Source organism: Drosophila subobscura, chromosome O (genome assembly GCF_008121235.1).
Source record: "Drosophila subobscura isolate 14011-0131.10 chromosome O, UCBerk_Dsub_1.0, whole genome shotgun sequence".
In the NCBI taxonomy this organism is placed as follows: domain Eukaryota; kingdom Metazoa; phylum Arthropoda; class Insecta; order Diptera; family Drosophilidae; genus Drosophila; species Drosophila subobscura.
The window spans coordinates 20,867,551-20,881,934 of record NC_048533.1 but is presented as its reverse complement, the minus strand read 5'-3'; the positions used below and the strand labels follow the sequence as shown (position 1 = coordinate 20,881,934).

The window sequence follows — 14,384 nt, the reverse complement described above, 5'->3', positions numbered from 1 at the left end:
CCAGACAAGTGCCACCAAGTGCTACTGCCTCCTGCCTCCAGTCTCCGCCCGCCCGCCTCCTACCCATTCCCATTCAACGATTTGCCAATGCAATTTTACCCCAAAAAAGACAGCTGCAAACGGAATTGGCCTGGCCCTAGCCCTAGCCCCAGCCCTGTTCAACAAATTTGTCTCTGGCATTTTGCAACGCGACTTTCGGGCACTTGTAGGGGGTTGTGGGGGGCACTGCTGATAAGCGGGCTACTTGTCTACTTGCACCCGGACGACTCCCAAGACAGCTGAAAGTGCTGCCATAGATATAATGTTGGAAAACGCTGATTACGAGTATTACGAGCTGGCAGAAGAGGCGAGTGGCAAATGGCAAGAGAAAGGCAAGGCAGGAAAAGGTATTGCTGGTGGTAATACGACTACAAGCCGCGTCCAAATGTGCTGATCGAGCGGCAAATTGCTTAATGAAGCGTGGCATATAGCAAAAAAAAGAAAGAGAATACTCGTAACGGAATTGCCGAGGCTTTAGTCAGGTGAGCCTCAGCCGCAGCGAGCGATCGATCGGAGCAGACAACAAAATTGGCCAGCGAAAAAGTGCTGCACGAACTCCATCGAACTCGCTGCGATCTAGGCACCCAGCGGTAGTCCCCCCCGCTCTCCCATCAAGCCTCCACTCCCCTCTCCTGAGTGCAGCTTTTGCAGGTGCAGAAAAATGGCCAATCAATTGCGCAATCTCGAGACCAAAATGTGAGACTTTTCCACTGCGAAAACCTGCCCGAGATCGTGGCCAGGCTGTCAACGGCTTTGGGTTTTTACTGTAGCTCTTTGTTGTTGTTGATTTTGTTGTTGTTTTTGTTGTTGTTGTGTGCCCCACAAAATGTCATTCCATGCCCGTTCATTGAAATTGAAAGCTGCAAAAATTAACATTGCACGCGGGGCACATAAATAAAAGTTTTGTAGACAAAAAAAAACCTAATTGTAAATGCAAATTGAAAAAGAGAAAAAAAATAGCTAAGGCCAAATGGGAAGCTGCGGCTGAGAGTGTAACGAATGAGGGAACACCCTGGAATTATAGTGCAAATTTGGGAATTTATTTTGAAGCTAGAAATGCTGATTGAGTGGCCAGAACAGGGTGAAAGTTTACGCTGCAGGGAAGCTGTTCCAATGGCATCAAATCTACACATTTATAATGCTCTGCCATGTAATATTTCTGCAGCATTCTAATACCCTTTGCCAGCACAAATGACACGTACAAATGTGCATAGTCACACAGTCAGATCCGTTGACTAAACTGCTGCTCGATGTGGCTGCCAAGTTGCCGGCATTTGGCGAGTGTTACGCGACTTTGAGCGCTCTAATTGTGCGCTTGTTCGGCTAACACACAACAGAAACAACAGCAACAACAACAACAACAACTAAAACCACTGACAGCAGAACCTAAAACAGCAGCAACAATGAGACGGGGCGACATGCAACAGCGCACAGACGTGGCAAGCATTTAGACTGCGAAACAAAAATGGAAATGTGCTCCGCAGACAAAACACGCGACTGGCAGTGCCACTGGGCGGCACACACACTGTGTGGCAGATAATTTGTTATTAAGTGGAGTGGAAATGCGTAGGAAAAACTATGATATAATCGGAGAACATGCATGGCCGGGCATATGCCAGCAGGCGTTGAGTTTTCCAAGATCAAGTTCAAGTTTACAGCGATTGGGGGGGCTCCATGGAGTGCGCTGCATGAAATTTGTAGATCGAAGTTTCTGCTGTCTGATGGCGTTGATGGGAAACTTGCAAATGCTTCTGTCACACAGCAAACCACAGAAACCTTGACGCTGTTGGCAATTTGCCAAACGGCACACAGCAACAACAACAGAAAAAAGTGTCTTAGGATGCGGCGGGTAAAATCACCTTTTGACCCACTTTAAAGAGTTGCTTGCCCCAGCCCCAGCCCCAGCCCCTCCAACGATGATGTTGCTTGTGCTTTGCTGTTGTGCATAATGAGGCAAAATGATGTTGCAGCCACTGATTGATGGGAAGACACAGAGAGAGAGAGAGAGAGGGAGAGAACCGCAGCTAACCCTGAGGCTTTGCTGTACAAATCAATCCAATGAAAGCAGCGTGTAATGGCAGTGTACAACAAGCATGCCCTGCAGCTGCAGCTGCAGCTACAGCTATGACTGTGACTGTGTGACTGTGCGACTTTGGCTGTGCCTCTGCCATGGGTGAAAATCGAACGGAACGAACGGAAGTCAAGCGCGATTTGTGATTCGCCAATCTGCCAGCCAGCCAGCCAGCCAGCCATTTAGCGCCGTTGGGGGCTCCACAGTTAGCTGCCGATGACATCGCAGCCAAAATGTCAAATGCGAAAAGCAGATGCTTGCGGTTAAGCTGCAGCCGAACGTGACTCTGGCATTTGCGGCCTTTAAATGAATTGCAGCGCAGGAGATTGCAGCTTTAAGAGTTGTGCAGGGGAATGGCACTGGGAGCTGCCTGGGAGCTAAGTGTGTCAGCAACAACAAGGTGCAGCTGCAGCAGCCAGCGTCAGTTACACGCACACTTGAAGCGCACTCTCCCGCTCGATCCCGCTCTCTCTCCCTCAAAGCTACACAAAACGCACTCACGGTGGCACACACTTAATTATGCATTAGGCTGCCCAGGAAACGAGGAACGAGGAGCGAGCAGCGCGGAGTTCAACGAACTTTTGTGGGCTTTAAGGACAAGTCAAAGCGGTTGAGAGCTGCGGAAGGTGTTGAAAATGGGAACTTAAAGCACGAAAAATGATAGCTAATCAATTCAATTTCCTGCTGCTGCCACAGACATACTTTCCTGGCCACTTCCCCCACAATTTCCTAGCCCACTAGCCATTGTGGCAGCTGAAATGTAGAGCCTGCTCCATGCCTTAATTAATTCCGCTTACCAACTGTCCAGGCGGTGGCATCATTAAATCAGTCTCCATTGTTTTCGAGCATCCATTTTGCACCTTGAGATGCGATGCCCACTGCCGTGGCGACTGTCAAAGGTGGTCGATGTGTAATTGGCAAAATACGTTCAGCGTTTGGTTTGCGATGTGCCATGTGGCCATGCGGAGCGCTCAATGGAGCGTGGCAGTGGAGGGCTGCTGCTGGCTGTTGGCTGCTCACACTTCAGTGCATCAGAGGGGTGGGGAGGCAGAGTGTAGCTGGCAATTGATGGCTTAACCCACGCATGTGGGGGCCAGAGGCATTTGTGTAGATTTGAATTGAATTTGCAGCACGCACGCAGTTTGGGGGTTTGACCAAAAACCCCGCGCCAGCATGGAATAAATGTTGTCTGTTGTTGTTGCAGCCTGTCGTCGTTTACTGACCACTTCACAGTCTGCAGAGTAATGGCTTAATGTGTGCAGCAGCCCGAGTGTTTGTGTGTGAGACACATGGCAGCTGTGTGTGTGGGCAAATTTATATTGCCTACTTTTTGGGGCAGCGGAGGGAGGCTGGAAAGAGGCTCCTGCGGACAGGACTGTGAAGCTGCAATTGATTTTGTTTTGCTGCCCGCACATTGCCCAACAATTGTCTCCAGCTGGAACTTCTTGAGTTGCCCCACGAGAGAGCCTCGTTGCACACCGGGAAGAGCAGGAGGCAGGAGGCAGGAGGCAAATGAGTGTGTCCTGTGCCCGTACGAGCGCCTTGTTTATTGAATTTGGGCTGGCTGGAGTGGAGTGTCTTTTGTGTGAGAGGCCGACAACGATGTGTGGCTGCTGCAGTTGCGGATGTGTAATTTTTGCATGTCTCCGGCATTACATTCTGCAGCTCCCACTCGCTCCTCCCTCTGTGGATGTGTGCTCCTGGGCAATTAGGACTATGACATTCCGCTCTAAATCTCCTGCTGCTAATTGTTTGCAATTCCACAAACAGACAGACAGACAGACACACAGACAGGGAGACTGCAATCCAACAAGTAATTGAAGCTCAAGCCTGACCTCAGCATAATTGCCTGTGAAAGTTCCAGGCCGGGGGGGTGCGGCGGAAGTGTTTCAATTATAATTGCCAAATGTCATGACATAACGCTGTCCACATACCTGGATGTGCTGAACTTTATTAGTCCTCGACTTTGACCCAATTTTGGGCAGGGAATTTCCGCTTTTCCTGCCCCCCTTTGATTCGATTATTTGCCCCAAGCAATTTCCTTGCTTTTCATGAATAAAATTTGCTGCGCTCAAATGATCAAAATAATATTTTTCAGTTTAGTTATTCAACACACTACCCCGTCTCCCCTCTCTTGGCACACAGCAAAAGGTAAATGCATTTTTATAGTCGCAGTCCGCTCCCACACCCATACAAGTCGAACTGTACCGATCCGAGTCGAGTGGAGTGGAGTGGAGAGTCCCATGTGCGGCACATGGCACATTGGCAGCGCGTGTTTTTGTCGTTTCCCAGCCAGCACGTGACTTGTGTGGGTAAGTGGCTGGGACTGGCCTCTACCCCTGTTCCCTCTTTCCCTCTGCAACTTCAACTTCCAATTCAAATTCTGTTCGCTCTTCCCTCCTGCCAGCCCGTTCATTGCTTTTGCATTTTGCGTGCAACGATTTGTGTAGCCCCAAAAGCTGATTTGTGCTTCGTGTCGTATGCAACGTGTAGTCCGTCGTGTTGTGTTTGTTTGTTGTTGCTTTGTTATAGGCTTTTAATTGACATATGCGTTTTTTACACGACTTCTGCTGCCAGTTGTTAGCTGCTCCCCTTCGAACTCTCTGCCGGCTGCATACTAATGAATCTCTTGCTGCTTTCTCTCTCTCCCTTCTCGCTCTTTGCAGTTCTCGATGATGACTGTGCCAAGCAACTGATTGGCTCACACACACCCAGACACACACCAGCTAACCCCCTACTAAAGGTGAGTTGACTTGAGTTATTAGCCCGTCTAGGGCTGTGGGGTATGAGTTGGGTTTTCGGTTAATTGGCCTCGCATGCGCTTCGATGTTAATTAAAGCAGACAGCAACAGACAGCAGAGCACGCGGGGGGGCAGGAGTGCTGGTTAGGGCTTAGATTATTGATATTAACACCAATTTTTATGACCTCGCCGCGATTCCGCCTCGAGCTTTATTTTTTTGAAACTTTGTGCGCAAATCTGTGCTCATAATTCATGTTTATGCTGCTGCTGCTGCTGGCGTTACGTTTTACTTAGTTGCTTTGACTAAATTAGAAATAAAAGCTTCAACTTTGAGCGCGGGGGGAGTGGAGCTGCCAGAGCTTGAGTGAAATGTAACCAGGGGAAAGCTCCAAAGAGCTCCCAGCTGTGGCAGCTCCTTGGTGTTCTGTGTGCTGCCAACTCTTCAGCCAACCCGCGCAGCTTTCGCAGAGCTTTCCACACGAAGCGCAGCTTTCACTCAGCGCTCGCTCGCTCTCGCTCTCCCTCGCTCTGCCTTATCCTGGCGAAACATTTTTGCAGCAGTCCCTCCACGAACTCGACCAGAAACGGAACGCGGCAGAACGGAACGTTGGCTAGGCGCGCGCTCGCTCGTCGCTCAGTTGGCAACGCAAAAAGCAGTGGGGGCAGCGGCGGAGTAGGAGAAAGAGGATTGGGTAGAGCCACGCGAAATCCTAAAAGTAAAATGAATTAGAAAATGTGCGCGCCGCACCGACGGTTACATAAACGAAACAATATTCCGCTCGAAAAATACACACACAGCAAGAAGCAAGAAATACACCAAAAAATAAAGAAAGAAAAAAAAATCGAAAAGCAAAAAGCGCGTTCTGTGTGAGAGTGAAATTATCCTGGCTTTGCTTTGGTCGTTCCTCTGCCTGTGCCTGTGCCAGTGCTGATTGTGCTGCTCATGTATATTATGTAAATGATTATGTGCCAGGAAAACGGAGCCAGCCAGGCAACAGCCGAAGACTCAGCAGTGGTCGGAGCTCCTCTTCGTCGTGGTCGCAGTCGCAGTCGTTCGATGTGTAGCCCGAGCGCACAGCTAGCGCCAGTGCCTGTGCCGTGTCCACCTTTAGCTGCCACGTTTTCAACCTCCACTGGGCACAGACACTGGAGTGTGTTTTTTTTTGGCGACTGCTACGTGTGTGCTGCGCTGCCTTTTCCTTTTGACACAAAGTAACACTTTTTCATCTTGCCACACACACATGAGTGCTGCTATCTCGCTCTCCACAAAGGCAGCACCTGGAGAGGCACAAAAGGCAGCTCCAAATTGCTGCCAAGTTTTGCTATCTTTGGCAGCGGCTCCTCTTTGCTCCTTTTTAAGGCAATTTATTATGCTCGAAAGCGAATAATTCCAGGCACCCGCCCACACTTGTCGCCTTCCCAGCTAATGAATAAGTTATTTAAAATAAAAATGTATCTACATATACGGCATGCCTCTCGCATTTTAACGAGACGGCAAACAACATGGCAGCAAGGACACCGTGGCAGGATGCTTGTTCCCCTGGTCGCTGGGGCAACTGCTCGAGCGCTTAATACAAATCAAATTTAAGCATTAATTCGACTAATTGGCGCTCGTAAAAGTTGTGTGTTGCGCCGGGGCAAGCTCCGGGGCCCGGCGGCAATGCCACTGCCAGTCGCTGTGTGGCCGTGCGGCTGGCTTCGATGGCAAATTGAATGAAAAGCCTGCCCCGGCGGTTTACTACGCTTTATTTAATTAAACTCCCCCTACGAATGTGCACCACTCGAAATGGAAATATTATCCCCAATCCCCAACCGCTCCCGATGCAGCAGCAGCAGCTGAAACTGAATCGGCTTTTGGTCTTTGTGGTCTCTCGTTTGCGGGTTTTATGAAGTTTTCACGAAACTTTTTGCCAGTGTCCACCTGTGCGTTGGCCTCAAAAGTTACGAAACTTTTGTGAGCTTTGGCTTTTAATTTATGTTTTTAGAGAAGTTTCTTAGGGTAGAGAAAAGGGCAGCTGTTTTGGTTGCAATATTTATAATCAATTTGGAGCTCAGTTTATCTGCTTCTAGCTGCCATAATCTATGGCCAAGAAACGTAATTCCCCTGCCTGCGTTTGTGTAATTGTTTTTCCCTGAATTTTTCATGATTTATGAGTTGAAAAGTAAATTATTTCCTCAGCAATTCCGATCTCTGTGTGTGTCTGCCTCTTTCCTCTCCACTTTTTCACATGCTTTTGCCGCATTTCAGTTTTCATAATTTCATCATTTTCATAATTTCATAATGGCATTGCCTAATTGTGTGGCAGCAACGAGGAGCAGAGCGACTCACTAAACAATTTTTGCATCTGCCCGCCTGCCACGCCTCATTCATTTCGCAATTTTCTTCCGCTCTTCGGGTTAAAATGTAAAATTAGATTTCGCACGCGTCAAGTGAAGTGCACGAAACGCAGCAATCAGCTGCCACTCAGGGATGTCATGCCGCAACCTACTTCTTGGCGTAGTAAATATCTGCCATAAACCCAAACTCAAACCCCAATCCCCTCCATCTAGCACTTAACTCTCCCCTCGCTGCGTGCTTTTGCGGTTTGTAGTGCATCGAATTTCGCTGATTTCAGATTTTGCATGCATCAGCAATTAAAAGTTGGACAGCCGCCGATTCAGCAGCAGGTAATTCCGGCAGCAGCAGCGAGGGGAGTGCTGCTTGGGGTTTGTAATTACAAAAGTCATTATGTCTCCTGCGTCACAGATTGGGAAAGAGTAGTCTAGGCCCCCCCCTTGTGCCTGAGCGGCAACTTCTGTTCGTTCGGCGGGGAGCAGCATGTCAGTGGGAAAAGTTTTGTGCTAAACTGTTTGAGTTTTCGCAGAGCCGCAAGCAAACTGTTTGCCAAAACTCTGCATGACAGGCGCCTGCTGTCGATGCCAGCCAGCTCTTTTCTACGTACTTGCAACCTGTTCCCGCTCACTCTCCCCTCTCTCTCTCTCTGTCTCTGTCTCTTGTATAATATATGACCCTGGGGGGGGGAGCTGCTCTCAACTTTCGGCTTCGTCTGCGCTTGAGCGTAAAGTCAAGCAGTCAAAGTGCATTTCAAAATGAATTTATGGGCATGAGTTCTGGCTGTGTAATATTTCAGTTTACTGCCTCTAAACTGGCGTGCAAATGAAAATAGTTTTTCTTGACTCTCTCTCTCTCTCTCTCTCTGTCAGCTTGTGTTTGCTTCTTATTGAATTTGTTGCCCACACACAAAGGGTTCTGTGTCAAAAATGGCAAAATGTTCAAAATTTATTATGGCACAGAGCAAAACCCCCCCGAGGCACAACAAAATCGAAGATACTCCAAGGGAATGGGCTGGGGCAGGAGGCGGGGGGCATGCCCTGGAGCAATGGGAATGTGTATAAGAACGGGCGTGTGTGTGACAGTTGGTGTGTCTTTTATAGTTTTATGTGGAGCATAATCAATAACAATTTGCATTTATATACAATGGGAGGGAATGAAATGAATGGACGACGTCCCCTACAGGCAGCACAAGAACCCCACAAAAAAGGGAAGCAACAAAAACAACGGCAGGAAAACACACACAAAACAAATAAAAACAAAAATGCCAGAAGGACAGGGCAGGGCAGGACTGTGCAGAGGGATATTAGATGTATGGCTCGATGAAGGAGGCCACAGCTGACGGGGTAGAAAATATTTATCCGTCGAGTGTTTTATGCCTGTCCTTTCCCCACTTCAATTTCCAACTGCTCTTGGCTGTACCCCACACTTCATTAACGTGGATTGAGCATGTAATTTTGGATTAGAAAAAAAACGTTAAACAATAGTAGAAAATTGTAATCCCCCCACTGCCAACCTCTCCCCCTGGCATTCGATATGCTTTGTGCCCATTTTTTGGGGACAGCGTTCTCTTGTTGGCTCTCGTACTTTTTCGGACAGCAAGCAAAATGCCAAACAAATACACAATAAAGAAAAGCTCTTAAACACACACACACACACACACACACACACACATGTCTAGTACCACTCCCACACAGAGATACAGCCAAAGGAACACAAACACAGGACAAACTTTTGCGACAACTAAAAACGGCAAAAATATTTTTGCTTGTCTTTGTTTCCACACAGGCAGGGAGTGGGGGAGAGGGAGTGGTAGAAAATAAGTAAGAAATAGAGAGAGCAGAAAGTGGGATAGGAACAGAGAGGGCGACAGAGCGAGCGAGAGAGAGCGAGAGCGATGTGGAACGTGCGGGGGCCATAAACATGGCACACATCCTGAAGGCATGCTGGAAAGTCGGGCTGACGGGCTGTCGGTATGGCGGGTTTTGGAGTGGCTTTTGTGCTGCTGCCAGAAGCGGAAATGGGTAACAGCACCGCATGTGTGTTGGTGTTGGTGAATGGTGTGTGTGTTGCCGTTGCCTGTCCTTGCTGAAGGCTGCCGCTCCTGCGCGTGCAAAAGTATTTTAAATTAGTATGCAAGATGAATGACAGCCGCCATTGCCATCACTCATGTTTCCCTGATAAACTCTTTGCTCGTGTGCCCGTGTGTGTCCCTGCGTGTCTGTCCTTGCCTTGATTTGAATTTTTAACTTTTGCCTGGCGCCAATGAAGGCGAGCATTAGCGAATGCCTAGGCAGATCCTGCGCTGGCTGGTTGCCATGGAACCAAGGCAGCCTCCTGCTGATGGCTTGATGACATTTTCTACGAACGACAACGACGTAGTCAGCTCTCTCCTCGCTCTCCTGGCCTTCTTGGCTTCCTCTCTAATGCTGAACTTTGGCTTCATCTCGGGCTTACTCAATTTTGTGCGTCTGCCGAGGTATGCCTACATATGATAATCACCCGAGAGTGTGCCTAATGGAGGAGCCACCTGCCTGACAGCTGCTGCTGCTGCCTCTGCTGTTTGCCATTTTGGCTGCCAGCTGCATTGACACCTCTCCATCCATTTGATACTCTCGTTGCTCCTCTCGTTGCTCCTTTTGTGTCGCCTGTCGCCACAGCACGTGCCCAGGCGCTTGACACCCGAATGGAAAAAGATAAAAAAAAGTATTGCCCCAACATAACCCACACAGTACCACCACTATCTACCATGATGCATGCATGTCTCTATACTCTCTCGTTTGCCGTCTATGCCAATCAAGACAAAGGCAACAACAGCAAGCAGTCGAGGGAGCGTGGAACGGTGAGCGAGGAACGGGCAGAGAGTACAAGCAACGGTGATCGGGCAAAGGGGAACGAGTAGCGTAGAGCGGGTTGAGGGAACGTGCAAAGGGGCACTGGCAAAAGTGAAAGCAACAAAATCTTCATCATCAAGTGTCATTCTGGGCGGAAGTTGACGCAGATACATACAGATGGGACACAAATGCTAACTACATTTACACATACACATACATATATGTATGTATGGATGGTTGTGCACATGCTCTATTGAGGCATCTGTCCATGGGCATCCTTCTCCTTCTGACGCTCCCCTTTCATTCTAACTATTCCCATGAATATTTATGCTTTGTTGTCAGGGACCTCCTTCTCAACATGTTTTGGTTTGTTGTTTTCCCGTTTCGGCTCAGAGCGCAGTGACAGAGTGGCAGAGAGGTGAAGGGATTGCTGGAACCTTCAGCCCGTCAACCCATCGCCTGTTGTTTCTTCGAGGAGCGTACGTCTGGCAATTCAAGTGTTTGGCAAGTTTGAATTGCTTTTGCTGCTCCTGCTGCTGGCCATAAATGTTATTTAAACAAAATGTGTGCCGCCGCACAAAGTGCTCAATTTTGGGCCAAACTTTGATCAACTTAATGCAGTTTCCGCTGTTGGCAGGTGTCACATGGAACAAAAGCAAACAAATTATTGCCATGGCCAGCATCAAATTACGCACCGAATGACCCCCGATAACTGCCCGCAAAAAGCAGATTCCTGATCGAATGCGATTAAATATTATACCACCGACTCCTCCCCCACCACGCTCTGGCACCAGGCATATTGCACTCGATTTAATGATTGATTCGAATTTAATTGCTTTCAATTGTTTTTGCAAACGTAATGCAAATTACACAATGCAATAAATGAGAGTGAAATATATAGCCCCACAAATTCTTGTCTCTGTGTGTTGCTGCTTTTTGTGTGAAACTTTGCTGGCCATTTGCTGCCTGGGGCCAGGGCAAATATTATGCAACACTTTTGGCCCAAATACTTATCTGAGGACTGCCTGGATGCCACTCCTGTGGCCATTGACAACTCATCAAAAAAAAAAGGACTGGCAAGGTCATGATGTGCCAAATACCCCAAGGGGCTCGAAAGAAAATGTAAGAAAAAACTACGAGAACTTATTTCTCAGTCGCTTTGTAGTTGTCTCTCCCTCGCTCTTCCACTCTCGCGCTCCCTCGCTCTTCCTCTGGCTGTGTGTGTTTGTGCCTGGGCCACTTTTCACCATTCCCCAACTTTGTCACACTTTCAGCAATGCCTTCAAATATTTGCTGTCTTCTTGGGTCGCTTTTGCTGTCTGTCTCTCCCTCTCTTCCTTTGCTTGGGATTCTGCTGCTGGCTCTGCCTCTGCCGCTGATTCTGCTGCTGGCTCTGCCTCTGGCTCTGCTGCTGATTCTGCTTCTCTGCCTTTGCTTTTGCTTTTCCTGTTTATTGATTTTCGCTGCTGTCCCTCACCCAGCCGCTGCCGCCGCTGTACTTTTCTCGCATTATTTATTGTCCCACTTCTTGGGCCGGCGCTTAAACTACTTGGATTCTTTGCTTGATGAGTATTTATAATTGCACTTAATGTATTACAAGAGTCCAAGGAGAGTCCAAGTAGAGAAGGGGAGAGAACGAGCGTCCTGTTGCGGGTCTCAATACTAATTAAGTTGGCCAGTTGCTGGGCCGCTGTGCCCGACTCCCGCACTGCCACCCAACCAAACTGAAATGACTCGTTGAGTGGCTGGTAGCCTGCCCTCTTTGGCCCTGAGTGGCACTTGCCGCCATTCGTAATGACGTCATTGCGGCCAGTTCGCGGCTAGGGCTGGCAGGTGTGTCCATACCCCATACACATGTCCATAATCAAACACCCACAAATGCTGGTCTGGAGGGAGTCTGTTACAATTAAAGCCCCAAACGCGCACAAAAATACAACCAAAGACTGGCAATAGTTCCCTTAGTCGCGAGACTTTGGACAGTTTGAACCCTTTTTGATGCGACATGACCTGAAAATTTAATTATAGATATCACAGGGCTATCAAACATTAATGGAATTCACTGCCTGCCCCAACCAACGAACCAACTCCACTGCGTTTGCGCGATATTATGGAAATTTTGCTGTCCAGAAAAATTGTTCCATCTGCCAATCAGTAAATGCCATTCAATGAATCAAATCCGACCAACTAGTTTACGCGTCATTATCATTTCCATATTTTGGACAGCTTTCAAATACATATTTGAAATTGAGTCCAGAGCCCCCACCGCACCCAAAACAATCGAAAACAAAAGCGAAAATGCTGCATGCTGAGCGCAGTTGTAATGTAAACACAGAAGGAGATAGAGGGAGAGTGAAAGAGGGGGGTAGAGAGTGAGCGAGCTGACCTCTAATCGGCTCTATTATAATTTGTTATATAAATAACATCATTATCGCCATCAGCATGATTTCCCGGCCCCAAACTAGGCCCCTGCCAGTCATCATCGTTTCGGGCTGGCTGTGTGCCAGCCAAGCATACATTTTTACATACATTTTAACATTCATATGTACATAAATACATATGTACATATGTATATATCATCTTTCACTGTAATCATCCACTATGTCGGATGGCGGTACTGTGGTTGGTATGTGTGCCCCCATTTATATGCACATAATATTTTTTTTTGGCAATATCTCGTTCAGGATCCATCTCCCTTTCTGCTTGTTGTGTGCATAAAATATTTTTGTGTGGTAATTTTTCATGCTCACATTAGCGGCGGCGTCTGACAGCAGTGTGGGTGGGTGGGCAACCCACCAAATGTTGCAACATCAAGCTGCAAGAACGCCCCACAACCCACAGCTCTCAGTCCGCATAAATAAATAAAAAACCAGAGCCAAGCCGAGCCAAAGCCAAAGCCATTCTCCTGCCATTGAAGGAGTCCTGTGCAGAGTCGACTCCCTGGCTTGTGCTTGTCGCTTAATCGGTATTGATTTTCGTATTGTTACTCCGATGGCAAATATTTTATTGTACATTCTGCTGCTGGCTCCTGGCCAGGTCTCCTTCCTGCTTTCTTTCAACCTTTTTGCGCTTTTTTCCATGCTGAGGCGTTAATTGAAAGCCATACAAATTGCGGTACGTAAGGCTGGCAGGCAATTATAAAATTGTTTGGCCAAAGTTGATTGTACCGTGAAATGGACTAGCCCTGGGTCTCCGCCCCTTTTAGCTAAGCCGTCGATAAAGTCCAGACACACACGTACATGTGTGTATGTCGTTAAAGCAAAAGAAAACAGTAACTGCTCCTCTCTTAACGCTGTGTGAGAGAGAGAGAGAGGGATCAATTGCTTATTTATTGTGCTACATTTTCAACAGGATTTTGCTTTTAATGCACAAACGTCGTCGTCGTAGTCGTCGTTGTTGCTGGTGCCAAGCTGGTTGGATTGTTGTCGTTGTAAGGAATATGCTTTGGCACAAGGATTGACAGGAGAGCACAGAACAGAGCATAACAGGCTCCATGCCCATTCCCCTTTATCTTTCTGCATGCTCCCCCACACACACACACATGTGTGTTCGTGTGTGCCAGGGGGAAAATCTATAATTCATTTGGTCAATGGATTCTCCTGCGCTGCTCCATTTGCAGCTTCAGAGCTATCCGCATATTAATTTCATAACAGTCAACGTTAAATTTCATTAAAACTGGCATTCGATAACGCAATTATGGCGTGTTACGAGCACATCCTGGGCCGAAGCTCCTCTCTCCTCTTTGGGGGTTTCATAATGGCATTAAAACTGAATTCGTGTACGATATTAATGTGAATATATTTTCAATGCGAAATAATTGACGCCTTGCAGATGATTTATTGTGGATTAAGGAGAGGTGAGAGACATGCTTATAGGAGGTTTATCGGATCCCCAATTGCATATGTAAAGCTGATTTTTAATTGAGTTAAATTTAACATTTTCTGCCTCTTTGCGGTTCTTTTTTGTGTGTTTCCTTTTCGCTGCGGTTCTCTCCGTTTCTGTGGGTCTGCTTGCCGTTCCCTTCTCAACGTTTCTCTTGCTGCGTTCTCGCCGTTGCTCTTGCTCTCTCCGCTCATCTTGCTCTCTGCACTCCGTTTCTCTTGCTGTCTGTTAACCGTTTCTTCTCTTATCCGCGACATCTAAATCTGCGGTGTTTTTGGTCAATGAAAAGAGACAGAGACATTCACAGTTCGGCGGCTGCAGTCGCACATTTTTGCAGTGGCCCCACACAAAAACCAAAGCAAACGGGAGCGGTTCACCTCGCTCACACACATCGCACAAAGAGGAACAAAAAGAGGAACCGTGAAAGAGTGGGGGGAACAAAAGCTTTTAATTGAGTTTTTGCGCGCAATCAAATAATAAAATCAAAG

General features: G+C 47.7%; 1 protein-coding gene across 4 annotated transcripts in view; it reads left to right on the top strand.

Moving 5' to 3' along the window:
* The window catches only part of LOC117896780, a 44,445-nt gene that overhangs the window by 12,046 nt on the left and 18,015 nt on the right, over window positions 1-14,384 (top strand). The window contains exon 2 of one of the 4 annotated variants that reach the window (XM_034805264.1): window positions 4,777-4,853. The exons of 1 other annotated variant lie outside the window; for it this stretch is intronic. The gene's annotated coding sequence lies outside the window, so the exon portion shown is untranslated. Of the gene's footprint in view, window positions 1-4,776; window positions 4,854-5,433; window positions 5,568-14,384 lie in introns of those variants that run through there. 2 more of the 4 variants (XM_034805274.1, XM_034805275.1) reach the window with 2 other exon arrangements.